Raw genomic sequence first — 27,756 nt, forward strand, 5'->3', positions numbered from 1 at the left:
GGAGTCATAAAAGTATTCAGCAGCAGCTCACTTATATCGTAATCAACAGTGGTTTAACTCTTTCAAGGTAGAAGGAGAAAGCCCTAAAATTACCAGCTGTAATACACAAAGCAACTACTCTTTTCAATTGCTGGCAACAGCTGCTACTCCTCTAGAGCTTGAGAGGGACTATAAGCAACTGCAGTGAGGAATTTGTGCACAGAAGACAAACTGAGGTTGACTGAAGATGCCACAGGAAGTCAGAGGAGACAAAAGGGATCACCCTTCTGAAATGTTTGAAGAAAATGGTCTTGTGGGGAAGCACACAATTCAGACAGGGGATGGTATCCTTCTTCACCAATTTTGCTCCCCTTTAATTCCATTCCTAAACTTGCTTGCTGCCTTCACAATTCAATGCATTCCTTCTTTCAAGTATCTTTTTTCCTCTGCACCTCATTTTCTCTCTTTCTGTTTCTTTACTACACCTTTTACCATTTCCTTTTCCGCTACTTCTACCCATACTGCCTCCTCCTTTTCTGTTCTGCCCACTGCTGTTTTTCAGTGGTCAACACTTCTTTTTTTTTTTTTTCCTACTACCCAGAACATCCTCCTTTCTTCATTCAGTATCTCTCTTCCTGACCACACCTTTCTCACTTCTACACTTTCTTTCTTTTCTTTTTCCCCTCAGAGACACTTCCTGACTTTCCCCATATCTTTAGTTACTTCACTCCTTTTCCTGTCTTCAGTCTACAGACTGAAAGAGAGTCCATAAATGAAGCCAAGCCCAATGCTCAGTGTAGACTCTGGTATAATCTTCAAGCATCAATTAAAACAGGAGAGCAGGTTATTGGCTTTACTGTTCAAATAAAGTGAAATGGACAGAAGAGAAACAAAAGCAATATAGTCAAGAACAGTACTTGGAGCATCTCTAGTTGTAGCAGTTTGAAGATCACTAAGCCTTACTGCTAGACACCAATACTTCCTGCTGTTCTGCCCTCTTTTGCCTCAGGAGTTCTCATTTCAGATGGGGTTAGTTGAACAAGATTTTTGAAGAGGGCACATGATTCATAGCAGACTGAATAAGAGAAAGAGAAGAATCCCTATTTTATAACAGAGCAGACAGAATGGCATGTTTTCATTTACTTCAGGCAACCCTCGGATACGTAGGCCACCTGTAGTCAGGTAACCAGCACAAAGCCTGTTGGGCAACTAAAGACCTGTTTTGAGTAGTTTGGGAGCAAAGAAATGGTAGGAACCAAGTGACTGATTTCCCAGTGATGTGCCCAGTGGCTAAGTTACCCTGGAGACAGGGAATTAGAGCTTTAAATTACTTGACAACTCTATCTGAAGCTCCTAATACTGCTGAATACATCAGTGAACTCCACACATGAGTTGAGGAACAGCCTCAGCAGGCAAATAAAACAAAAAGCACACCAAAAAAGTAACTTTTCATACGTTGGTAAACCCAACAAATGGTCAAGTCATCCCAAACTGAATTTGTGCATCTAAACCAGAAGTAGCTCCACAAAATTATTTTCAGGAACCTCAAGAACAGGCTATTTGTGTTTGTTTAATTATAACACCAATTAAGCTATCATCAGTGACCCTGATTCTCCAAGCTTAATAATGAAAAACAGCCTCTTAAAATTTAATCCAATGGAGCACCCAGCTGCCAGAAAACATGGACAGGCTCTCAGTGTAGAAGGAAAATGTGTTCCCTGGGAAACATTAGCCTTACACAGTTGTTCTTTCTCAGATTTCTGAGGAAATGTGCAAGGACACAAATGCATAACCCCCTGAACTCAGAATATCCATATTAACATACTTTCTTCCTGCCAGGATAAACTTCATTAAATTCCCTTCATAGACAGCAGATAAAGTGCAATTGATCACATACAGAGTCAGATGGAGTTGGAAAATTAGCTGTGTTATAGATGCAGTGAGCAGTTAAAAGCAGCTGATACTTTTCATTCCGTTTTCTTAATAAAGAGCAACAATGACTAAATTTAGTATTACTTCTAGGCTGGAAAGAAAAAAAAAAAAAAGCAGCTGTAAAATCAATTAAGTCCTGCTAACATTCTGCTAGTTTCAGAAGTTATCATACACTAGACAGTCTGGTAACAGTCCCATTTTGGTCAGGAACACACAGGACTTTAAAACCCACAACATGTGACAATTTTCTTCCTCCCAAGTCCTTCTATAGCAACTGATCCATTCCTCACTGGGCTCTCATAAGGAAATCCAATTCTACATCTCCAGCTGCCCCCAAAGGGAAGCAAAATTTCTGAATGCCATAGTGTCTATCTTCTCCATCTTTGCCTACCTAACAGTTGCTTAAGACAGATCTACGACAAGGAAAAGAACAGTGCAGGCTACAGCTTCTTGCCAGTACTCCTAATGCTGCAGGAATAAGTGTGGTCTGCCACTGCTATTCACTCTTCAGTCCCCAAGTTTCCAGTTTAGGATGAAGGGAGGACAGGCCAAAGGGAGGCATAAGATGAACTGGATCACATGAAAATCTGTGAAGGAGGTGAAATGGAACAGAATGCTGGTGGAACGAGACCATGCGAAGTTACGCATCACAAGCCGAAAAAAGAGATACTGAGAGGTTTTGGTAAGGCATTGTAGATAGGAAATATTTTAGATAATAGCAAAGAGTAAGTATTTTCCTATTTCAATGCAGAGACAGTCAAAATATGTCCCTGTAGCTTATACCTGAAAAACAAAGTGGAAAGAAAAAGTATCAATTTATTCTCTGCCTTTTTGATATCTTTGGAAATTTTTGTACAAAATTTAAAATAGTTCATGCTAGTGATGAGGTAGGAAAAAAAAAAAACCTGCAACAGTAGACTGAATATGTCTTCATGCAGCCTGTGCATTTGTAAATTCATAGCAATAGCAGCTGCTGGACCAGCTGGTCTCTCCGGTTCTGTCCCTCTCCTTTCCTGTGAGAGGATAAGAGAAAGAAAATGGGAATTGCATTATGTTTCCTGTTCCTGTTTATTTCAGATCTGGGAAGGGCTTCTGCCCTTGGTAATTGGGTTATATACTGCAGAAGGCCAATATATTTGCATGATTAATAGTCTATTTTGACAAATGATGTATTTCTGAAAAGTACATGAAGCATGCTGCATTTTAATGTTGGAATAAACTGTTTGTTTTATTCATCTATAAATATGCTTTACTGCTGTCATATAGAATGTGCATAAATCACATTTCAAACATGAGATAATCATCATCAGTCAGTAAAAAAGATATTTCCATGGCAACAGTTGCTAAATTAAACAGTGCATCAGTACCTCCTCCCTATTTTTGTCCAGAAACCTCCCTGACTTTAGCTCAGATAACATGTACCTTACTGATGAGTAACAAAATAATCATACCTGTTACAAAATAATACATTCACCATTGTCTGTGTAAAGAGTCATTAGGGCAAAAATTAGCAATAATTAATTACTGCTGACAGTACCGGACATCAGCCTTTTACATCTGCACTTATGTAATTCTGCAAAGGCCCTGTCAAACACTTAGTATGGTCTTTCCACACACCCAGTGGATTTGCTGTAACTGTATTTCAAAAGCTCTGGAAAAATCTTCTGGCTTGAATGAAAATATGACCAGTCTTCCTGGCTTCTACTTAAAAGAAAACAAAAAAATGCGGAAGTGATGGCACTTCCTGTGGCTTTATGGTCTTTCTTCCTTTTCTTCATATAGATCCGGGAAAATCACTGTTGCAAGGAATAAATGCCTGTTTAGCAGGCACTTGGAGGTGATTACTCCTACATGTGGCAGGTAACATGAGAGTGAGCATGAGGATTACAGGATGATGGACACTGACATTCTGGGCTGATGTGAGGGCTATTCATTTGATACCATACTTGGTGGGAAATTGTAAGAGGGATGGAGGCAGGTCATGAGGGACCTTTACAGGAGCAGACAGGCGGCTCACCTGTAACAGATGGAAGATGATGTACATTCAGGCTATTATACAGAAAGCATCTACGGAGTTACCTTGTGATGCTCCCGAATGGAAGACAGCTGCCAAGGAGACTGGTCCCAAGCAGGCTGCAGGGGGGAAGGATTACTGTCCCTTTTCAGCACTGCAGCACGCTGTGAAGCTGGTTGTTAGGGTTGGTATTTTATAAGGTTCCTCAATAAAAGACTGTTTAATAGCTTTGCAGAAAGCTCTTGAAGATAAGTGGGAAGATTTGGGGTTTTGGTTATACAAAGTACAAAACTTTGAGATAAACCCCTCAACAGTTCTGTCTGACTATGCTCTTTTTGTGTGTTACTTAATTACCACTTATTCATTTTGGTATTCACGCATTTGTTTTCGTTTCTTCTTTTTTTTTTTTTTTTTTTCTTTGAAGTGCTTGTTAGTAGGAATTGCTCTCAGGAGGTTAAATGAGAAACTTGGGTTTTGTTCCCATGCACAGTCAACAGCATCTTTCTGCTATACAGCATTAAGGGATTACTGTTCTCCAGGATGTTTTCCTTTTAATATATATTAACTGCTTTTGCCATAATGAAGCAAAGCCTCTGAAAAGAAAGAGGCAGTTTCTAAAAATAGGAAATATTTTGCTTCTGCAAACTACTTGCAAAGCAGTTTTATCTGCCCTGCCCTGATATTTGCCTGCTGATCAATCATCTCCCATTCCACTCACTTTTTTATTTTGAACGACCCAGCTACAACAGAGAAAACATGGGGATAATACACTTACCTTTTTGTTGTTGTTGTGTGTGTGTGTAAAGCAAGCAATGACAAAAATTTAGTACCTCCATTCCTTCTCACAACTCCTTGAAACAGTAAGGCCAGAAAGTGAGGTTTTCTTTACAAATTGCAGTGAAGCCAGCAAGGATGGAAACAAAATGGATGGTGGTGACTAGAGTAGCTTCAGATGTAGGAAAAAAAGGTTTCTTACTGCAGACTGACAGAACAAAACACAAAACACAGCCCTCTGAGGAAGTCCCAGCAGCCAAAAGAAAGGACCTATCCGAGAAATGAGACCTAAATGGTAGCTTCAGCTCAGAGCAGCTTACACTACCAATATGCAGTATGAGCATCTAAGAATAAAGGAAATAAGCACCATATCTTTAGAGTTAAATATGGCTTTCTTCTGTCATTACATACAGCTTGCAGCGCAACTCCTGAGTGACAAGGGTAAGGAGATGTTTCTGTTGCATGGAAGGATATACACTTGTGGGCAGCAGTAGGTATGATCATCCCTTCTATCAATGAATTAGTCTAGATGTACTGTAACTATACTTACAACTGACTTCCATGATAAATACAAAGGCTGAAGAAGAACAGACTGCAAACTGCCATCCTGGCTGAGCAACATTTAGAATAATCACACTACGTTACTGTTTGAACTAAGATGTCCACCATGACCAGATGCATATAACATAGAAATATTTAAATTTTCTCAGAACAGTCCTCTCTCTCATGTTTGTCTCTGCTATTATCTGTAAAGTTATCAAGAGCAAGTCTGATGCTGGAAGGCACACCAGTAGAGAGAGATTTATTTTCTTCAGGAGATAAAGGTACTTAATGCTTGTTTTTAACTAGTTCAGAGTATGTCTGGATGTAAGAAAATAATAGCTTAGTCAGATAAAAATAACAACTCCTCAGAATTAAGAAGAATTACAGTTATGGTGCAGTGCATAACTAGATAAAAAGAAGAGGTATTAACAGTTCCTGCTTTAAGGTGCAAAAAGCAGTATTTAACTGCAGAACCTGCCTTCAGTCACAAGGACCCAAAGGTCTCATATTGACCAGCCTGTGTAGCCAGCTACATAAAAGCAGTGTCAAGGTAAGGGAAGGAGGAACATGACCAGCAAACGTAAACATAGAACAGGTCACACAAATTGAAAAAACTCTGTAATTGTACAGAGCCACCCAGAATATACTTGAAATAGCAATAAAAATGCAGAAAATTAAATGTTTCTTCTCCCACACAAATAGGCAAAAAATTTTAGCTATATGAGACCTACAAATTGTTTGCCGAATTCAGATGTGATCAAGCTGTTCTTGTGTATAAAGTATCACAGATTAAGAGTAATTACACACTACAGTGGTTTCCAAACTACAATTTAAGATGGAAAATGGACTACAAGCCATCTGCAGATGCCTTAACTCACACCAGCAGAGGCACACTCTCAGCATGTGGAAAATCTTTGCACAAAAAAACCCAAACTGCAGACAATGCAAGCTATTAGCCAGGCTCCTTTGGTACACTTTTGGGTATCAGGTCTCATTTCTGAACTGTATAGCTGGGGAAGGAAACCTGCTAGTGGAGTTTAAGACTGGAATTCAACTGTACTTTGTTCAGTATGAAAGCAGTATACCTGTGCACTTCAAGTTTGATACTGCAGCTAAAATTCATCTACTACCCTGCATTCGAAAAAGGTATCAAAGGTATTTAAAAACTACCTAAATGTTGTGTTTGTAATATATAGAGATCAAGAAAGAGTTGCTGGTGAAACCCTCCATTAGAAATCATAATCAAGAACAAGGCCACTCTTCAGTTCTCTCCCACTAATATTTTAATATCAACTGGATAAAGGTATAAAGTTAAAGCTAGCACGCATTATAAACTTACTGTAAACAAAGACGTGCAACACCAAAAGGAGCTGATTAGACAATATCCAGAAAATCTGCTGAAGTACAAGAGTTCTTGAATAAGCCAATAAGCACACGACCACCTCATATGCAGATGCGTTCTTTGCAATGACAGATGTAGGGAGCTGTATGCACAGAGCAGGTAAAAGGAGGGACTCACAGCTGAAGCAAACAAGCCCACTCTACAGGATGATAGCCTGGCAAAATGTTAAGAGACATAGCAAGAATATGATCCACCTCTATTTCAGACATCTTACCAAGGCTATCCTGAGATAGCATCCCTCAGTCCTCACACCAGACATTCAGTACAGCCAAATAGCTAAAAACATACTTAGTAAACCATATGGATACTAAAAAATCAGATCAGATAATCAACTGCCTGAATGCTTTTCCATCTACTTATTTTTGGCAATTAAATCAGCTGACAAAAGTATTTTTGCTAATGAACACAGGAAAACCTGAAGGTGTTGCCAGCATTCATGTAATAGCTGATGACATAAGAGCATCAGTTCATGCAAAGCACAAAGCTAGACATGGCAAAGGACAGAGCAGAAAATTTTAAGGTCAGTCCAGGTAAAATCTAGTCTGCGATGAACGAAAACAAATGCATGGAACACCTACTCTTATCTGACAGAACCCAACCAGTGAATTCAAAGCTACTTCTAAACCTGAAATTGTAAAGAGTGTTTCAGAAGATCCAGTTGCAGAATATGCCAGATGAAACCTAGTTTGACCACTGCAGCAACTACTACATGACAACAGCTTTGCAACCAGGAATAGCGGGACAAATACTCCTGACAGGAGAGCCAAGTCACCTTCTACGGCCAAGCCTGTACCATACACATAACGACCAGTGGTGCCCAGCACTACAGTCACAGCAAGTTGAGACATCAGCAGAGTATCAGGGCTACATGCAAATGAAACACCTAACACTGTCCTAGGTGACACCTACATAGCACACTAATTTATACTTAAAGAACAGCATAAGCAAGAACCGACATTTGCACCAGCAATTAGAACTGCCACGAACATCTTTAGAGATGCACTTTTCATAAGAATTGACAGTAAACAAATTGACAAGTGGAAATGGGTTATGCATCCTAGCTTGACAGTGTGACACATATGACAGCTTTACTTGGGCATGAGGAAGGGACATTCACTGCATGAAGAAAGGGACTCAGAGAGTAGTAAAGATTGAGCTCTGACCAGTTAAGTGTTAAGAATACCTGACACACATGGATGAGGATTAATCATGGAGTTGTCAGGACTGTTAAAATAATGGCTGCTTGAAATGCTGTTCAGTGGGAGGGATTCTAAAAACTTGAATACATTCACTTAGCAGTATATTGCAGCGTTCTCCTTAAGATTAATCGTGAATAATCATTACAGGGCTTCTGGTTGGAGGGAGGGAGCATTTCACATGACCCAGATCCTGGCTGTAGATCTACACAGATGGGATTATAGCTGTCTGGTATCTAATGAGAGCTCTGTGACAGACTTATGCCTTTTACTTCACTCTTGGTCTGTAACATTGGGAAGCAATGACAGTTAGAAAGTACAAGCTTCAGCAACAAACTTGCTGATATTGCTAGGGTTGAAGAAAACTATGATGTAAATACAACTGGGCATGTGGGGGGTTGTCAAAGACATACACTGGAGAGAAAACTGATTTCTGCTTGTGGAAACGTTTGTTTTTGCTGTGTTGCAATTATGTTTTTCTGCATTCAAAACTAATTTAGTAATGTCCTTAATGCTGTGCTTAATTTTAAATACCTGAATAGTCTGCTTAAGGCACTGTTCAGCTGCTTAAAGTTAAGATATTTCAGGATGATTCAGTTACTTAAAATTAAGTATGCATACAATTATCCTGGTATATTGAACCCTTTAATCCTGTGGGTAGTACAGAATCCAGAAATGCTGTTGACAATAACAATAAAGCAGTCAGAAAGAATAGGATGCATCTGAATACTTTTTTCCGTAACAAGAATTCAAGAGCAAATGAATGCTGTTGTTTCTCAAAGTTTAAAAAATAACTGCAGACTAATAATCATAGAATCACAGAATGGTTTGGGTTGGAAGGGACCTTAAAGACCATCTAGTTCCAAGCCCCCTGCCCCGGGCAGGGCCCCCTTCCCCCAGCCCAGGGTGCTCCCAGCCCCGTCCAACCTGGCCTTGAACCCTTCCAGGGAGGGGGCAGCCACAGCTGCTCTGGGCACCCTGGGCCAGCGCCTCACCCCCTGCACAGGGAAGAATTTCTTCCTCATACCAAATATAAATCAGCCCTCTTTGAGTTTAAAATCATTACCCCTTGTCCTATCCCCACACCCCCTGGTAAAGAGTCCCTTTCCTCCCCACCTTTCCTGTCCCCCCTTTAAGCCCTGGGAGGCCGCTCTAAGGTCTCCTCGGAGCCTTCTCTTCTCCAGGCTGAACCCCCCCCACTCTCTCAGCCCGGCCTCCCAGGGGAGCTGCTCCAGCCCCCCCGAGCATCTTCTGTGTCCTTCTGATGTTGGGGGCCCCAGAGCTGGACACAGCACTGCAGGCAGGTCTCATAAGAGCAGAGTAGAGGGGTAGAACCACCAACTTTGACCTGCTGGCCCCACTTCTCTTGAGGCAGCCAAGGACATGGGTGGCTTTCTGGGCTGTGAGTGCACAGTGCTGGCTCAAAGTCAGTTTTCCATCCACTAACATCCCCAAGTCCCTCTCCGCAAGGCTGCTCTCCATCCACGCCTCACCCAGTCTGTGCTTGTGGTTGGGACTACCCCGACCCATGGGCAGGACCTTGCATGTGGTCTTGTTGAACTTCATGAGTGTCATGGTTTGAACCTGGTCAGCAGCCAAACACCACACAGCCACTCTCTCCCCCTTCTCTTCCAGCAATGAGAAGGGACAGATGAGCCAGGCTTGGGGTTCAAGATAGGACTGGGAGGAGCAGGTCACCCAGTATGGTCACGAGCAAAAGGCAGACTTGTTAGGGGGAAAAAAAAAGGACATACATTTATTACAGACACTAACAACACGTAACAGAGTAGCACAGTGAGAAGCATTGCCACATCTTGAGAACACCTTTCCCCCACCCATCCCTTCTTCCCAGGCTCAGCTCTGCTCCCGATATCTCTACCTCCTCCCCCAGCGGCGCAGGGGCAGGGAATGGGGGGTGCAGTCAGTGCTGCTGCTTCTGCCATCGTCGGTGGGGGGAGCTTCTGGAACTTATTCCCCCTGCTCCATCATGGTCCCCCTCTCACAGGAGACAGTCCTCCACAAACTTTCTCCGACGTGAGTCCCTCCCAGGGGCCGCAGCGTTCCCCACACTGCTCCAGTGTGGGTCACCAACTTTCTCCAACTGGAGTCCCTCCCACGGCTGCAGCCCTTCCCGAGCTGCTCCGGTGTGGGACACCCCCGCATGCTGCAATCCTCCCAGCACTGAATTACAGCAGCGGGGCTGCCTTTTCCCACAAGACCCCAGCCTTCTTTGGGCACAGCACCTTGATCAACCAGGTGAAAAACACAGGCTGTAAATCAGTGTCTGCTCCACCGTAGATCTCCATGGGTGGCAGGGGGGGGCCGCTCTGCCGTCTCACCACAGGATACAGGGGGGTCTCTGCTCCGGCACACCTCCCCCCTCCTTTCTTCCTCTGTTCCTCCACTGACCTTGGTGTTCACACAGCTGGCACAATTCTTCCTCACAAGTCCGACTCCTCCTCACCACATCCCTTCTTAAATACATTATCGTAGAGGCACATCAGTTTTGCTGCAGAAGTGGAGCTGACTTGGAGCTGGGGGAGCTTCAAGAAGCTTCTCACAGGGGGCCACCCCTATAGCCCCCGCCCCAGCTACCAAAAATCCCCACCACTCACTCAAACCCTGGACAATGAGGTTTCATCATGTCCTGGTTGGGGCTGGACTAGAGTTCCCGTTGATCTGGCAGCTAGAGGAGTGCTGCAGCACAGAGACCCCAGGGGCTCTCCAGGTCCCAGTGCCCTCACCTGTGTGCAGGGGCGGGGGGAGCACAGCTGGAGGGCTGAGCCGGGATTGGCTGATATTCCATGTCATGTGACATTATGCTCACCATATAAAGGCAGGAGTGGGCTGGGAGAGGCTGCCACTGCTGGGAGTGTGGCTGTGGTGGTTTTGTGTTTGGGATTGCCGGCCGGGAGCAGGCACGTGTCGGTTGGCGGGTGGTGAGCAGCTGTATGGTACATTACCTGCTGATATTGCTGTCAGTGTATTATTCTGTTACTATTATTAAACTGTTTTTATCTCAACCCGCGAGTCTCCCTTTGCCCCTCCGATTCCCTCCCCATTCCCAAGTGGGGGAAGGGTGGGTGAGCGACTGTGTGGCATTTAGCTGCTGAGTAGGCTCAAACCACAACACATCATAATGCAGATGAGTACCCCAAATTTTGAAATTCTTCCATTCCAACTCCGGTATGCTGGTTACATTGATTATCTTGCTGCCCTCACTTTGAGGTTGTCTTATCAGTCCTCCTGGAGACCAAGTAGAGTTACTTCTAGTCTCCTACTCACACTGATAATGCAGAAAAAGTATTCTATTCTTTCCTACTAGAAATAATTCCTCCTTATCATAGTTGTTCACCCCTAAAAGTGAACTGAGAGACAGCACTACTTTAATTTCTGTCTCCTTCCACTGTAGTCAGGTATCAAACATTGTCTCAGTGGCCCTTTATTCTGTGGGCCAAATATTAATATGCTAGAATGCAAATTCTATTTAATAATTAATTTAGAGCCAAATACTGCTTAGATATGGTAAGTACTTGAAGTTCTAATGTGCACAGAGGTTAAACAGCTGTCAAAAATAACCTAGTTCTCAGTCATGTCAAAATGTTTCACCTATAAATGTTTAGTTTTTAATTTACAATATATATAGGCAGATTTATATATACTATACAATAATGTACATGCTGTTATATGGGGAAGTGTCTTTTCAGCCATAGAGATGTAAGCTGTGAGTGTAATTCTGTAAGTGGCTTGTTATAGATGTTTCCTGTGAACTTACGCTAAAAAAACCCAACCAAACAAAAAAGCCCAACAAAACAAACCACAAAACATGCAAGGCCAGCTTTTATTTAGTCCAGCAATTTCATTCTGTTAGGTTTTCTTATACATTAAATGCATCCAGATGAGGTCTTCCACCCGTTTACTTCCGAATAGAAAGTTTTCCCTATGTCAACACACAACTGCTGTTAGACCGCTTGGTTTTCCTGTTTACACCCTTCTCACTGACACATGCCTTGAGCACTAAAAAACATTGTGGAGAGGTTACATACAAAATCTTTGTTCAGAAGAAACTGGAAATACTTTGAGGAGCTGAGCGAACACATGAGGTCCTTCAAATCCATCTTGGGCTGAGCATTTTGTTAAGGGCTGAATCAAAGTACTATATCCCAGACAAGATTCAGGGTATTCTTGCCTCAACAGGTGAGCTGTGAAATAACAGACTGGCCATGATTCTTTGCCCAGCAAACGTTCATGGATTGCTTTCGTGGTCATCCACTACAGGCCATGCTCATTGGCTCTTAATTTCCACAGGAGCAGAGAACAGAGAGACCACTATCCTTGCAAAGGGTGTTGCACTGCAGATCTACATGCCTGTCTTGGGCCTTCACACAGATGAAGTTCAAGGGTCTACATTTATGTGTCAGAAAGGCACAAAAGCCTGTTCAGAAGAAAAACTACTATTTTTATAGAAAGAGTTACGCAGAAGACCTCAGAAAAAAAGTCAGATCAACCAAAACACCAAGTCCTTGTCTTTTCCCTAAAAAATCTCAGACCCACACTTTCTGCCACAATGCATGTTATTTACACAGAGTTTTTCTATCTGCATTAACCATTGTTGAGCTCAATTTTTTGTTATTAAGCCTTAATATTTAAGGATCTAGCAGCTAACTGCACTTTAACACTGTGGTCCACAGAGTGTTCAGGAGCTACGTTTTGCAGTATTTGCCATTTCAGAGTAACTCTCTTACCTCAATTATGTTTACCAAATTATAAAATAGGGGCAATAATACTTATTTTTCAAAGTTGATATGAGGCTTATTAATGCTTAAGTGCTTTGTTATGCTTGAATGGAAAAGGAAATTATTATTATTATAATTTTAAATTAAGCTTAATTATAAAACTGTTAACATAAGCGTATTAGAAAAATTTACTCTGAATCACAAGCCAGCAATTGCTCACTTACTCTTAAAACAGTACAAGATGATTTTATATGCATCTTGCTATCACTAATCCCCACTTCTCTAAATCCTACATTTGTTTTCCACATAAAGCTAAGAAGAGCCAACATGCAAATTAGACTTAGTGTCTAATCGAGAAACAATGCGCACTATCTTACTTGGTGACATGCCATCTCTGCAATCTTGATTAAAAAAAATAGCCTCCACACAAAACTATTCTGTTTACTATATACTAATTTAAGCTACATATGTGATCATCACTGACACAACTCCTGACCTGGAAAATAGGTTAGTTTACCACGATCAACTTACCAAGTTACCAATATAACTTAAAATTTGTAATAAGATTCTCTTGCAATGTTATACACAAATCCTAGACAGCACAGCTCTTCCTTTAACCAAGCAAGAATAGAAAATCCTTCAAGTGGCCTGCTTAGAAGACAACTTAGAACTTACAAAAGTATATGATACTGAAGACAGTACAGTTTTTATAAGGAAAGAATTGAGCAAAATAACTTCCTTTTACCTGACATAATGTATTTGTCCAAACAAGTATCTCTTCAGATCATCACTCCCAAATCTTCTGCAAATATGTTCTATGAGCTTAAGCTCTGTCATTTATACAATGTATGCAAATAAGGACAGAATTCCAGGCTCATTTTCAGACAATAAACAGAAAGAAAAGCCAATTATCTCACTCCATTTCCCCTCACCCTACCACTTGTACTTCAGAGGCTCATCAGAAGAGGTAAAGAACCATACAGTCTATTAAAATGAGGAACTGCTCACAAAACTTTCAAAAAGGGGGTATTTGACACTACAACAATGCATCTTTAAGCAGGCTCCTCTAAGTTGTGTGTTCATGCTACTCCCTGCCCAGAATTTGTATCTCCTTGAGCAGGCAGCGGTCCTTTTCAGGAACAGTCACATGAAAAGAAAACAAACACATCATGCCGGGGAGGGGTGTGGGGAGGCAGTGTGTGAAGCAACAGAAAAAAACAAAACCAAAACTGATACCCACAAAAACCCTGTCTTGAGATGAAGAGATGCGTGAACGGTTGTTGTCCAACATTAACCCAAACCAAATGTCTGCATCAGCAAACAGTATTTGAACACAACTGAAGGAGACAGTAATTCTTCACTGAATGCCAACACGAATATTTCATCAAAATTAAATTTTGTAAGCTTAAAAATCAAGGCTCAGAAGGAAACACAGCACTCTGGATTTACATAGCAGTAAGAATACTGTCAGTAAAATCAAGAGATTTCTCTCAGTCATGGTCATGAGATGCAATGGCACTCAAATGTGGTTGGACCTTTCCCTGGAACAAGAGAACACACAGCAGATTGTTACTGCTATCCTCTCCCCTCTGCAGTGCTCTTGGGAGCGTCATCTCACATGCCACCCCCAACACCTCTCCCCAAGCACAAGATGGGAGAGGGAAAATGGAAAGATGGGAGAGTAAATCCATCAAAATGATTTGACAGAACAGCCTTGATGCCTTCTAGACAAAGGGAAGATAAGGACAGTTGCAACAGCGAAGCCTTAGTACTAAGAGGTCTCTGACAGACTAGTGAACACATACAATGCCACAGTTATAGCAGAGTGCTGCTACAGAAGTGACCAGGAAAATTTGCAGTTAAGCAGCAGAATGTGCCCGGTTCTCTCTGCAGCTGTACCTTGTCTCCTCCCCCTGGTGATATTCCAACAGCAACTAATTCAGAGAGCCACAAGGTTATTCAGAGGGTTGCTCATTCTTCCTTCCTGCACTGAACCTTACGGCAATTTCCCCATCTTCCAGACAACTTAGTTGAAGGCAAAGGTTTTTCTGATTTTGAACCACCAACAATGTCAGACACCTACTTCTGATTTGCTTCTTCAAGTTTTATTAACAGATCAAAGCTGTAATTTGAATGGATATTTCAGATGCTGGTAACTAATTGTACTTGGCAAGTTTTCCCATGGTACTAGCTTGTCCTACCAAACAACTTAAATGACAAAGGCTTAATAACAAATTAGCAGGAGGCTTCTTCTGCCTTCTTATGCAAACATCCTTTACATTGTCTTCCATGTTTCTAGACCCCTGGTTCTGCAAGCATAGCACACTTGTCAGCTAGACTTATTGAATGTTTAACAAATGCTCACTGACTATGTGAAAGTCTCCTGTGAAAAAAAACCCTGCAGTACATCATGTACAGAATCAAAACTCCCTTGTCCTGGACTCTAAGAACAACCACGTCAATGTTGCCGCCACTGTCTTTGTTCTACACCACCTTCCCTTTCTCGTTTTTTTTTTACTCCTGGGGTCACATTACATTTCCATACCAAACACGGTACTTTACAAACAAGAAACACTTATTTATCATATGCAAGGATAAATCACTTCATTCACTGACTTAATTTTAAGTCTCAAAAGCCAGCTATGATTTACTACATGTTCTATTTATTGAAAAAAATAGGAATGATAAATCAATGCAAATAAGCAATGCTGATGATGCACTGTGATAGAGAATTAAGCCATAAAATTCTATAGCATGGAAAACAGTGCAACATACCACATGCACCAAAAGGCTAAGTTTCGTGTCCTGAGGAAATAGCTTTGCATTCCACAAATTTACTGCATTTTATATCTCACAAAAGGAAATTACAATAAGCCTCGGCTTTTTTTTTTTTTTTTTTTTTTTTTTTAACTCCCCATTCTATGTATTATGGGGTTGCCATCATTAAAAGGTTGACATTTATCATGGAAAAAAATCCCAACTGATTATAAGGACTAAGTGCCAAAAAAGTGTAATATCAAAGCAACACCATTCTCTGATGGTAAATCTGAGCAATTTAATGGCAGCATTTTGATAAATAGGCAGATGTATTTTGGGCCTCTTCCTAACTGAAAGAAAATGCTTGCATCACTTAAAGAGCAATATTTAACATAAACTCATAATACTAAAACCATACCAAAAATCTTATTCATTCTGATGACTTACTAGCCCAGCAGCAGCTTTGAACACAAATATTTCTTTTTATTATAGGAACAAAGTGATTCTATACATGAATTTCACATTATCCATCTGCAGTATTACTCAGTATTGAAGATCAAATAATAGCTTAGATTTCTCTTGACACCATTTTTTTATTTTCATACATGGTGATAAAGAGCAGAAAGTTTTATTAATGTACAGCCATGAAATCCACCAGGAGATACACTAACACTGTTCACCATGAATATAAATTAAAATTTTGGTGTTTATGGCTAGTTATATATTCATTAAAGCTACTGTAAACAATATCAGGTGGAGGTGTAATCAACATAAAAAAGCTCTCCGTGGCTTTAGGTGTAATCAACATTACAGACCTCATCATGTGCCACTAAGTGCAATGATGTAACAGGTATAAATCCAACATAACGGCACTGTTAAATATGTCTTATTTTGCTTAAAACTCATTCTGCCTCTACTTTGCTACGTCTTTCCCCATTCTGACTCCACCTAGCTGCCAAGCCTGCTAGTTATTTTTACATATGCTTGTCCTTTGGAGCAGTGATACCCATTCTTTCCAAACTGTAACTCAGTGCTACAACAAAAAATTCCTGGAGGACACAGACATTTCATTTCATGGACAAACAGAAAGCATTAATGATACTCTCTCCCTCAGATAAGTCTCAAATCCAAGCTGAAGTTTTACTTTAGAAGATAAGAATTGAAAATAAAGAACAACATAAGTTTGCAGTGTCAAAAGCAAGTGCCTCATGTGAGGGGAAAAAAAAATAATCAGCAAAAGAAATCCTGCAAAACAAAGGTACACTGCATTTTTGTTGTCCGTTCTCTCTTACCTGGCCAGGGAGACACAATGCCCAGTGAACTAATTGAAACAGTTACTGGTTTATGGACTGGACAGCAGCAAAAAAATTTTGCTAATCTTTCACACAGATTATGCTATGTGATGAATTAAGGATTTACTGAGTGAATAAAGGAGCATCCTAGGCAAGAAAGCTTGTTTCATTTCTAGCATGTCTACCAAACAGCCTCATTACAACCAAGCTTTTCAAGGTACAGACTTGCTGGTCTGAACTTGCTCTACATCTTGAGTCTGAATTTTTCCTCAGGGATGAATTTTCATGGTATTATGTTGAAAAAGTCATTTAACTTTCTTTAAAGTTTTTAACATCGCACTTACTTATCACCTTGAGCTGCACTAGACACAAAAGGAGCCTGCAGATATAACCCAAAATCATGCTGCTGTTCTTCAGGGCATTCCACACAGTATTACTTTGAGCATCTGTTTTTGGAAATAACCACTAAACCTTCTCAAGGACAGTTGCTAACACAGAAGGATATCCAGCAGAAGATAAAACTAAAAATCAACTCATTCTGAGAGGAAAGGGCATATACTGAAAAGGAACAGAGATGATGGAAGCAAGACAGCAGCAGAAGAGGTACAACAGTTTTATTGTTAAGGCACAGCAATAAGAACAACTTGATTCTGGAATCTGTTTTTATTTCAGAGGCAAGTTCTAAGGCTGGTAATCCTGATGGCTAAAATAAAAAAGAAAACTTCTTCCTCTTCACTCCTCCAAAATGCTGTGGATGAGATCAAAAAACACGAGTTCTGCTGACATCTGCAGAAAGCAGATGAGAGGAATTTAAGGAACTAGTAGAAAGCCCATGTTTTCTCTGTTTTGGGGTTGGGGGTTTTTTGTCTTCATCTTTGCAAAGTATATTTGGAAAATGTTTCTATTAAAAAGTAGATAGGTAAGCAGAGAAAAGTTTATAGTTACAAAATATAGCTACAGAAGGCTAAGACAACTATGTCTAGCATTTGTGCTTCACCATTATCTAAGATACTAACTTTCACCTTTAGCATGCAGAAAGTTTATCTTGGAAAAAAGATGAAGGGCATTAGACTAAAAGTCCTTGTAAATGATGATGTAGCAGAATCCCTTCAGGGGATCCCTGCATGCAAGAGAACTGTGTTAGCTGTATTAAAATACATGTCATTTTCACAAGTGCTTAAATTGCAAAGCCAGCAAAGCATCAGTGTTTATCTAGAGTAGCAAGAAACAGAGTAGATGGTGGAATAAAAGTAGCTCAGATCACAAGATCAGGAGAAGCTTCAACTGGGCTTTGCAACCCAGCAGGACGGTTAACAAAAACTTGAGGCTTGATGACACCAAACACTGTAGGAGGCGGCATTACTGGAGAAGGGAGTAAGCATGCAATTGCTAGGTCAGGTTGCTACACGAAGACAGCTACCGTGAAATAGCGTTAGTCCTACTTCAGGGCTATTACTTTGTACCCTGTTTAGCTACTTTGCCACGTAGCTTTCATAGAATGATAGGATGGTGTGGGTTGGCAGGGACCTTGAAAGGTCAGCTAGTCCCACCCGCTGCAATGAGCAGAGACAACTTCAACTAGATCAGGTTGCTCAGAGCCCTGTCCAGCCTGGCCTTGAATGCTTGCAGGGCTGGGGCATCTACCACCTCTCTGGGCAACCTGTGCCGGTGTTTCACTACGCTCATCATGAATTTCTTCCTTATATCTACTCTGAATCTACCCTCCTTTAGTTTAAAATCATTAACCCTTGTCCTATTGTTACAGGCCCTACTAAAAAGTCTGTTCCCATATTCCTTGTAAGTCCTCTTTATGTATTGAAAGGGCACAATAAAGTCTCCCTGGAGCCTTCTCTTCTCCAGGCTAAACAACCCCAACTCTCTCAGCCTGGCCTCATAGGAGAGGAGTTCCATCCCTCTGTTCCATCCCTGCTCCAACAGGTCCATGTCTGTCTTGTACTGAGGACACCTGGAGTAGTGCATCCAGCTCTGGAGGAGGACTCTCACACCAGAGCAGAGTACACTTGCTAATTAAACAGATTTATGCTTGCAGATGATTAAAATTGGCTCACTGAGCACTAGAAGGTTGTTCTGTGATATTTCCAGGTGTGAGGTCAGAGTTCAAACATTTAGTGATCACCACTTACATCCCAATTTGGACTTTATTACTGACAGTCAAATCTTGACAAAAGATTTCGAATATTTTTTTTTTCCTCTCTTTGCTATTAAAAAAAAATCAAGTAATTGTCATGCATGATGGGCTACTGCTTGATTTATGTGCCTACCGGTCTCTAAGAAGTGATTTAATGAATAATATTTTTTGTCATTTTGAAAACTGCCACTATTGCCTTCACCCTGGTAAAGAAGCATCTACCTTCAGCAGTGGATCATGTTCTCTCCTGCCACAATTAAACATTGCTCCTTTTAAAACATGCAAGTAATTCTAGCTTGAACCAGCTCAAAGTATGCTTTGATCTACTCTGATTTCTTACCAGTTGAGTAATACAGAGCTTACACATAAAATAATCATTAGTCCACAAGTACTCTTACAGTGGGGAAAACAGTAGTATTTGCACAAAAATTAGCAATTGAAGTGCACTTGACATACCCTTTTCAGAGAAGACGTTAACAATGAGACCCTAAGGTAGCCTACAAGCTCAGAAAATGAAAATCAAACAGCTTCTGGGTCTGAACATTTCACTTAAGGTTTTTGAATACTTCAGTTTTGACAATGCTGCTTCATATATGATGGTTTCAGCGACACGTAATGTTTACAACCAGAGACATTTTTCCACATGAATAAGATATAAAAGCTCAGAAATGAAGCTTGGGTGAAGTGGAGGAAAAGTCTGTAGTATAGAAACTCAGTCGCCATCAAATCAGAGAAGAAATTTTCTGCAAACGTATTGCCACTTAAAACCAACATTAAATCAAACCTACAGAATGCAAATCTCAACTGGTGTAAATTGTCCCATTCCTACTGAAGTCAATGTAATTTTATAGCAGAATTGAGCCTATGCATGTAAGCTTAACTAACAAGTGCTACGGCTACCTAAAAAAAGCCAAAAGCAAGCAGATATCCTTGTCTTTATTTTTTCAAATCCTCAGAAGAAAAACAGAGAATTGCACTATGGGTTTGTTAGATTGAAGAGTATATACCACCTTGAAATCACTGTTTTTTATTAATGGATTTATAGATCGTTGCCATTTGTACAACTATGGGGGGGGGGGAGTGGGGCTGACATTATTCTGTCATGGAAAACTTCCACCAGATTCTCTTTATGAAGCTTGACAGATAATAAAATTAATTTCAAGTACAACAGTAAATCAAGCATTCACGATACCATAAAAACATCTATCCACACAATGATGACTGAAATCTAACATAAAATTAACGCAGGCATTTAAAAGCAGCATTATGATTCATAATTAAGCCACGCAGATCTTTTTCAGGAACAGCTCAGAGAGGATTTTTTTGTTATTTTGTGTTTTTGTTGTTGTTGTTTTGTGGTTTTTTGGTTGGTTGGTTGGGTTCTTTGTTTCAAGAAAAGCATTAAAATGTATTTTTCCTTTTTGTGTGCCTTTTTTTAAAATGTTCTTATTTAAGGATGCGAGCTAATCTTTAAATACTAACTCTGAATTTTCTGAGGTAAATTATATACAAAGTATTTGGGCTAGGCATGAAGTAGTGAAGTTAAATGGTTAAAACCCACCCACAACAGTAACCACTTAGGTTGAGAGAAAAATTTGCTTTGAGTGTACAGGGAGGGGAACTTTTGGATACATTCTAGGTCATTATGTCATCTGGTTCTGATGTGCAACCAAGAACAACCTTCACATCCAGTCTATGAAACACAGGGTAATTAATTCCTCCCTGCTTTCTCTTGTGTGCTCTATTTCAATCCTAACATCTTATAAAGCAAGAAAATCCTCCCATCCTTCTCCCCTCTCATGCTGTGTTGACAGGCCAGAACAGACAGCACTGACACTTGCTCAGCCCACCCTACACACTACACCAAGGAAAGTAACCCTACTAGCTGGATAATAACTGGCATTACGTTTTTCCAGAAACAAAGACAGTAAGGAAGCAGATTAGGAGGCCCCTGTGTCGTATGCTGCATTCATCTAGACAAACTAGCTTGGGATAGTAGTCATGTTAACACACAGCTACATACAAGATAAACTACTCCAGAGTCAGCTGTATAAAACAATACCTTTAGCAATGATTTCATATCTGCTACGAATCAGACCTTCTTATCAGGATGCTATTATATCTTCTTAGTATTTTCAAAGCCTTACAGTGGGTTCATGCAAGAAGAAATTTTTTTCTTCTGGGATAGGACTATTACCTACACTTGACATCACTTTAAAAAAACAAACAAAAATCAGCATTTGCAATGTAGCCAGAACTCATTCTTCATACTGAGCACCCAGAAAATATGTCATAAAACGCAAAGTGGGCAGATAATGTTGAATTAGGAAATGGAATTTTTAATACAAAGAAACAATTTCTGCCTCAAAATAATAACTTCTGGAATACAGGAGGACACAGCAAGAGAAACATTAATAATGGCTTGGCTTGTTCTCACTTTTCTTCGCCAAATATTTAGTTAATGGCCACTTAGGACAGAAGCCTTTGCCAGATTGATTTTTCCTGTGAGACTACTGAGTGTTCTTATATTCATAATCTTCTTTATACTGATTAAACACTGTAAGCCTGAACAATTCTGATTTTTATAAAACGAAGCCAGAACTATTCAACATCCCGCAGCTCAAGAATGCCTATTTAACAATCACATCTCTTCCAACTCATCACTGGTGAATTCCTCTTATTAATTTTGCCAGGAATTTAGAGCATATTAAGAATGCACAATTACTGCACCACACCTGCAATGTTCACTCTCTTCTTGTCAACCTGATACCACACAGCGGTCTGCATCCAATGCAACAAGGATACTTCAAGTGATGTAGATGAGGCTGTGGATATACAGTGAGTTTAAATAACCTCTGGATAACCTCACTCTTCTGGACAGTCCTCCATTTGACTTCGTCCTTTCACTCGTCTGTCACACTCCATCCCAACGCACAACAGTTAAGAGTAAAGGATCATGACATTAACGTCATACTTGCTGCATTGCATCAACAACCCTGTATGTATCTCTCTCACTTGTTTTATTCTTTTTTATAGCTGGGAAATGACTGCTCCGAGACCTTTAAAGCAGCTAAACCTGACACCTGTACGGCACTTAGCAGACTGCTGCCTTGAGCCAACTTGACCTAAACCCTAGTGCAGTGAACATGAATGTGATTGCTGATGCTGCCAGCACGACGGATGCTTCTCTCTACAAGAGCTATAACTCTTCACTCACAGCCAGTGCTCACCATTCTTTCTGATACACACAACAGCAGAGGGAAGGTGAGCAGAGGAAAAGCTGACCGTATTACATGGTATGTTCAGGTTTCTGCTCCTGTTGACAGATCGTGATAAGAAAAGGCTCTTTTGCTAAGAACAGTATACAAAAAAATAGGCACAGAGTCAACACACCACACTGACAAGTCTAGAAGAGGAAGCAGGCAAAATATTTCCCCATGTGGTTACAAAATACTTCCCACCACTTTATATAATATGGGTTCATATGCCATACTCATTAACATAGCTGAATTTACTGCTGTCTTGGTCTCTTTTCCATCCTTCCGCTGGCAGCATTCTCTGTTTTTTGTTATTGATTTGGCATTTCCATTTATTCTTCTGCAGGCCATTCAAATTATTTTAATACAACTCATAAGGATCACCCTGAAAAACTACTCACAGGTTCGGAAGATATTTCTCTGACATTTTAATCCCATATTCTACTGCAATAGTCCTGGATATTTTCCATAAGGTTGGGAGGGGAGCCTGCCAAATACTAAATTAGCCTGCCAGGTGGCACAGAGTTATTTTTTCTGTCAGCAACTCAAAAAGTACAGCAGACACAAATATTTCGTGTGATATGTTCATAGGTCACACCTGGCACAGGAAGAATTAAACTCATAAAGTAAGTTCACTCCTTTTCAACAAGCACAGACTGACATATGGCAGAATAAAAGCATTTGATCCATCAGTATTTCAAAGTGAAATTAAACAACTGGAGACTCCCCAAAGACAGACATCTGTACTTGAATTTTTTAGAATAATTTCATTTTCAGTTTTTAAATGAGCAAATAGCTTGACTTTTCCTAGGCCAATACAGGCTACTGGAAGAACAGACATAGATACAGAGCAGAGTTATGTCTTTGTCTTCACAAGCGTTCAGAAGGATAGCAAACCTTCACTCTCCAATTAACTCTAAAAAAACTTTAAGACTATCAATCCAAAGCATTTAAGAACTATGTTGTATTCCCCACAAATTCTGAAATACCGTGAGGGAAAAATCTTGGTGGGACGATTATATATTTTTGAAGCCTCAAATACTCAAGCTTCATTTTTTTCAGAAGTAAAGACAAAAAGCCTACTTTTTATTAAAAGAAAGCTCAGTTTCTCACATGTATGTGACACTGAGCCTAGGGCATTAAAAACCCAAACACAGCAAGAGTTGACAATGCTACATTTCAAAATCATTTAATTAAACTACTAATCTTACAGGGTGCAGGGATCAGTAAAGACAAGCCAAGAATGGAAGGAAAAGGGTTATGAATCAGAATGAGAAGTAACAGCATAAAAGAGAATGCTATCTGAGTTTAAAAGGGAGTGAAAACATCCTGCAAAACAATATCTTAAGGAGACAAAAAAAGTCTCCAGAAACACCAAAGAAAGAAAAAAATAATCAACAAGAAAAGATGCAAAGGCAGGAAAATTCCCTTTTATGGGCATTTCCAGTGGAGTTTATTAAAATAAAAGATGATCAAATGGTTCCACTGAAAAACCTGTAATTCGAAGTGAAGATCTCAGCACTTTCTGGAAAAAAAATCAGCTTTCTTGAAGAGTAGGGAAGATGAACAGTTAAAATGTTGACAATTACAGGTCACTTCTGGAAAACCTTTGTATGTAGTTGATCACACAAAGAGCTTTTGGATATGCTAAGGCAACAGTTCTCAAATGGGAAAAATACTGCTCATTATATCTCCACCATCAGTAACAAATATGTAGTTTTTACACTTATATGCAGCAAATTTAATATAAATAGGTTTTTTTATTAAAGAAGGCAGAGGAGCAGAACACAGGTTTCTCAGAGAAAACTGTACTCCGAGCTCCTCTGATACAAGCCTGGTATAACTATACTAAACTCACGGGAGATATTTTATATTTATTTGACTAGATGGAGTTAAAAATTTCTCTTTGTGCACTTAGCGCTTGCACAGGGATGAACGTAAGAGAAACCAACACAATGTTTCATAAAACCATGCAGCTCTAGTTGCAAAATATCAAGCCAAAACTTTCTAATGAAGAATCATTTGAGGATCTTTCTATAAATGCTTAAAAAAAAAATTACTTTATCCCAGGTACTTTGTTCACTGGCATAGGTATATCAAAGCCTCTCTCACATGACTTCTACCAAAATTACTAACTCAGCTTTACAAAACTCCCATCACCCATAGCACTAACCTTAATTTCATGTTAAACAAAAAATCCTATTTTTTTTCATTACCTGCTCTTCTTTTTGTTATAAAAGTTGGTATGTATTTTTATTCTTCAAATGCTACTTTTCCTGACCATCTTAAAATGTTGTTTGACAGTTAATTTAACTTTGACAGTTATATGCTAAGTTTTAGACCTGGTTTCTGATTTCACAAACAAGTTTGACTGTTACAAAGCTTGCATTTTCATAAACAGAAATGGCTGAATGCAAAATAGTTATACATTCAAAGTGGTTTGTGTGCCTTAACAACCAACAAAAACTGGAGAAAACCTGTACAGAAAGCATAAGAATTTGCTCATCAAGGCCCCAAATTTCAAACTGTATATGCTTCACATAAGTTTAAAGGACTGTATGCCCAATTCTTTAATTCCCTAAAACTTTAAATACATGTTAAAAGATTGTATTATATGCATGAAGACACCTACTGACATTTTCTGTGGAGCTATAACTTCAGAACAAGACCTTGAATTCCTTAATTTCTGTTGAAAATGTTTGACTATTTCTGTCTGTTAAAATTATGTCAGTAGGGAGGAAAACTTCTCAAGCAACTCTCTACCTATGATATCTCTGAGTTCTTTTGATTTGTATCATACACTGTTTCTGAAATCTTGCTGTATATTTGTACTGATTACCCATCCTAAAATCTAAATTAGGAAGAATGAAGCTGGAGGAGGTGACTTAGATGTGCTTTCAGCTCAGAAAGCATGCTGAACAGAACCACTGGTGCATGCTTCAAATACCACACAGCAGTATCAATAGTTACAACATTAAGACAAAGACACCTTGGTGACATGAGGGACAAATGATAAAGTCACACTGCTTGTAGACAGCAGTGTCATTGTATTCCAAAATTAGCACTGCATATACTACTAAATGTAAAATTACTAAGAGTAGGTATTATCCTCACCCAGCTTCTTCAAAAAGATTTTTAAAAGCAATTTTAAAAATGTTAATAGGGAGAGGAACTGAGCTGTCATGACTGTGGGCTAATCATATTAACACGTACACAATGCCATAAAAATTCTGTGCAACTTCTCTTTAGCTACTGTTCATTACAGACACGTTAACAAAATCCTTTATTTGCACAACACTATCAGCTACCATAATTCATATACATTTTGCTGTTGTCAGTTTATTTAAAACTCTCATTATCTACAACTAGCAGGTTACCTATATGCTCCTGAACACAGACATTTAAAAAAAAAAAAATTAAAAATGGTCGTATGGTTTTGGGCTTCATCATGAATTCAAACTTACCCAGCACCACTCATACAAGAAAGGTTAAGTGTCACAGTTGTTAAAGTCCACATATTAAACCAAGATGAAGGCTCTCTTGCTAACAAGAATTGCCTTAGGACAAATACAATGGGCCTTAAAAGCCATAAAAAGTTAGAAGTATCTTGGTAGTAATACAGGGAGAGTTTATAGTTCCACATAAATGCTTTGTTTCCACTGGATGTCCACAAGTCAAGGACATGAGCATCCAGTCTGGGACTCTTCATGCCACAAATCACTATTCACATCCAGTGTATGGTTTCTCCCCTTGGGAAATCCCATTAGGTTTCAACAGAACACAGATTCTTTCAATGGACTAGTAGGCACTGCTTTCTGCTGCTTTCTCTCTCATTTCACTCCAGAGCAGAATCAAATTAACTGGCATGTGTTCAAGATTTTTCAGCAGCTCTATCAAAGATGAAAACAACATGCCATCAGAGCACCCACGTCATTACTGGTTTATTAGCCACGTATCACTACTGCCCACCAGTCAGTACCTACTGTGTTTCCACCTCTGCTTGATCTACAAATAACAGGGTTCTATCTTCCAATGAAACAGTAGAAGCATTTTAGTGACCTGGATCTACACTTTATTTATATAATCGCGACAGGAATAAGGTCTGGCACTGGCCACTGGTAAAGGCCAAATCAAACAAGATCTGCTTGAAGTCTACAGATCAACTTGTACCAGTGGCTTCTTTTTAAAGCTGTTGGCTTTCAGTTTATGCTGGTTATGGTGACAGTAGCTGACAAACATTTAGGTAGTATTAATGGAAAAAAAATAAATATAAGCTTGATTTGAACAGAAAATCAGTTACCTTCAAGAGATACAAGATTCCACAATAATTCCATTGTCACTACATGGAACATCTAAAAACAATTCCTCATCTCCCAAAGGCATACCAAAGCCCCTTTAAAGAAATTATCAGAATCAAAATGCAAGAAATACGCATTGAAATTATTAGAAGACTTACACATAGCTACAGCTACACAGTATTTTTAAAAAGGCTATTGCTTTTCATCACTATTCTCACAATTTATTTTCATGTCCAAGGATAAAGGGATATATGTCAAAAAATTCAATCAGGATTCTTCAGTCTTCTTCAGTCATCTCAAACAGAAATAAAACAACCTTTCCTCTCCCCCACCCCAAATCAAAGAGATGCAAGACATTAATTACAAAAATTGGTGTAAAATAGTGGATATATCAAGCCCAGAACACTGCATATGTAGGATTTTTTTTATTATTATTTCGCTATCTTCACACTTCCACCAAAACCATACTCCCAATGTGCTCCATCTGATAACTACATGTACAATGCAGAAATTATACACTTGAAAAAGGCATTTATAAGAAGACAGAATTCTTATGTGTATTAAACACTATTAGAAGTTGTAATTATAATATTCCCCCCTCAAAAAAATAAAAATAATTTTAAAATATATCAACATGCATTTTGGCATTAAGCATCATTTTTTTCTGCCAAGGAGTATGATTTAATAAAATAATATATTGTTGACTCACCACAGCATGTGCTATGTCTCATCTATAGGAAATAGTTCAAAGGCATCGACTTCATGCATGGGTTGCCATAGCTGATATTTGAATCTGGCCTGCTGCTGGTACAGGTTTCTAATACTAGCCCTAAGCACAAAAAAAAAAAAAAAAAAGGAGAAAGAAATATTTGGGGTTTATTTTTAAAGTCTGATAGACACAGAAAAAAAATCAGAAAACTAAGCTAGCTTGGAATGTCAGCATTTGCACATCATATAACAAAGACTTAAGATTTCCTCTGATAATACCATAATGCATCCAGTTACAGGCAGTATCTGTGCCATAAATTTCCCTTCTTCCATGCAAAGAAGAAAGGCTAGAGATGGAAAATAATGCAGAAAAAAAGTGTTGTTTAAACGGGAGAGAGGTGTCACAGTTATTTTCCCAAAGAAAAAATGAAAGAAGATAAAAATCAAGGCAGGCAAACCACAGTGCTCAAGAGCTCATATTCAAGACTATTCAAATTGCAACAGATGGCTCAAAATCATAAAATTGTTCTAAAATAATTATTTTTGTTTCTATTCTATCTTTTGCAGGTCAGATCTTCAATTTTTTCTTCGGAAGAAGGAAGAACACAAACTTCCACTACAACAAATTGAGATTTGTACACAGTCATCCGTCATTTATACCTGGGGATTGAAATGAAATTTGATTTCTGACATTATGAACAGCTTTATAAACTATGTGA

At 39.4% G+C, this 27,756-nt stretch overlaps 1 protein-coding gene across 6 annotated transcripts in view; it reads right to left on the reverse strand.

The window, feature by feature from the left end:
• Nucleotides 1-27,756, reverse strand: part of MAPK10 (mitogen-activated protein kinase 10) — a 172,840-nt gene that overhangs the window by 140,644 nt on the left and 4,440 nt on the right. For 3 of the 6 annotated variants that reach the window (XM_042796705.1, XM_042796707.1, XM_042796706.1), the window contains exon 2: nucleotides 27,039-27,158. The exons of the other annotated variants lie outside the window; for them this stretch is intronic. The gene's annotated coding sequence lies outside the window, so the exon portion shown is untranslated. The remainder of the gene's footprint in view (nucleotides 1-27,038; nucleotides 27,159-27,756) is intronic. 6 annotated transcript variants of the gene reach the window in all.

Source organism: Tyto alba, unplaced genomic scaffold (assembly GCF_018691265.1).
Source record: "Tyto alba isolate M040663 unplaced genomic scaffold, T.alba_DEE_v4.0 Super-Scaffold_23, whole genome shotgun sequence".
Taxonomy (NCBI): domain Eukaryota; kingdom Metazoa; phylum Chordata; class Aves; order Strigiformes; family Tytonidae; genus Tyto; species Tyto alba.